Raw genomic sequence first — 2,137 nt, 5'->3', positions numbered from 1 at the left:
TTAAATCACTGAAACTGTGAAAAGTGCTGGAAGAATATGCAACATGCTCTGGAAGTATGTACCATAAAGAACTTGTCAGATTTCAACATTCGTGTTTTTATTTGACAGCATGCAGACTGCTTTGTGTTCAGAAAAATTAAGTACCAAAATAGAAATACGCTTCAACACCATCACGAAAGCTGCATCGTTATCTTTGGGGTAAAACACCCCCACACAGGCTACCTGTGAATGACTGTTTTATCATTGTCAGCAGCCCCTTCAGGAAGGTAACTTTTGTTTAGTCCTTTCAACTTGTCACTTTTCTCTAGTTCAAAGTCTGACAGGTAACTTTGGAAATCGGAACAGTTCAGGCAGGACTCCATGGGCTTTAACCAACCTGTTGTATTTTCTAAGTGGCTAATAAGTTATCCTTTGATCTCTGAAGGAGTTCATCAAGTAGGAGGCAGTGATTAATCACTGGATTTCTATCTGGGTTCCACACTAAAAAATCACCTAAATTACTTAAAACCCAGTTTATAAATTGTATCAACTTAAAATTGAACCCAAGGGAAATATTTGTAAACGTCTGCCTCCAAACCATATCATAATCCTTCAGACAACCATGAACTTTACTAGGAAAGAAAAAGTATCAGTTACATTTTAGAAAAACACACAAACAACAATCTCTAATGTGATAAAAAAAAAAAAAAAACCATAGATTAAAGAGGGAAGTAAAGCAATTTTTAAGTTAAGGGGATTTAGTAAGTAGAACAATTTAGAATGGTCGCCAAACTAATCAGAATGGTTGGAGGAAGTTTGTTAAACACCTCTATATGTAAAAGGAGTCTGTTTCGGGGACAGTCTGTATTATGGTCAGTCAAATACAAAACCTGTGTTCCAGTCAATTTACAGTACAAATACTCTTTTAGAGATTTGGCTAGGTGCCAAATCATGATATACCTATAACTATGCCTGCTTCTTTTAAAACAAAGCTTTGAGGGGCGCCTGGGTGGCTTGGTCTGTTGAGCGTCCAACTTCAGCTCAGGTCATGATCTCACGGTCCGTGAGTTCGAGCCCTGCGTCGGGCTCTGTACTGACAGCTCAGAGCCTAGAGCCTGTTTCAGATTCTGTGTCTCCCTCTCTCTCTGCCCCTCCCCTGTTCATGCTCTGTCTCTCTCTGTCTCAAAAATAACTAAGCGTTAAAAAAAAATTTTTTTTTAAGAAAAAAAAAGAAAAAAATAAATAAAACAAAGCTTGTAAAATAAAGCAGTTTTTTTCTCCTTTCCTTATTTTAATTATAAAAATGACATGATTAATTCTCATTGTTAAAAAATCACAAATAAGGAGTTCTAGTTCCTCTAGGAACATGGCCCAGCTATATTCTTCACCTTCCCACTTTTCTACATGGCACAGTCCAGTAGAAATGCCTGTGATAATGGAAATATTCTATATTTGCTGTATCCAACAGGCCACCTGTGGCCACTGAGCGCTTGAAATGTGATTAAAGCAGTGGAGAGACTAATTTTTGATTTAATGTAATCTAACTTTAAGTAACTTATGTTTAAATTTAAATAGCTATATGTATATAGTCACTGTAGTATTGGACGGGGAAGTTTCAAAAGAAAACATGGATTAATTCTTATCTTCAGCAACTTTGGTTGAGCAAAATCTATAAATAGGAGAAAAGGCAGTAGCCATGTGTAAAAACATTGACTAACCAGCCCACATAAAAACTAAGACTTCTTATTTGCCAAAAGAAATCCTTAATAATGCAAAGAGACGAGCTCTGTTACAAAAGAACATAATGAAAAAAAAAAACATGACAAAGGACTCACACCCAGAATATATAAAGAACTTATCAAAATAAATTAGAAGAAAAATCCAATAGAAAAATTAGCGAACAACTTGAATAGGCACTTCACAAAAGAGGATATCCAAATGTCCAATAAAAATATGAGAAGATATCTGTCCTCATTAGACAGAAGGGAAATTAAAACAAAACCACACCGAGATATCATTCGACATGCACTAGAATGGCCAAATTTCTTTTTTTTTTTTTTAATTTTTTTTCAACGTTTATTTATTTTTGGGACAGAGAGAGACAGAGCATGAACGGGGGAGGGGCAGAGAGAGAGGGAGACACAGAATCGGAAACAGG

Source organism: Herpailurus yagouaroundi, unplaced genomic scaffold (genome assembly GCF_014898765.1).
Source record: "Herpailurus yagouaroundi ecotype Mexico unplaced genomic scaffold, PumYag 181, whole genome shotgun sequence".
Classification (NCBI taxonomy): Eukaryota; Metazoa; Chordata; class Mammalia; order Carnivora; family Felidae; genus Herpailurus; species Herpailurus yagouaroundi.
Note: the sequence above shows the minus strand (reverse complement) of the source record.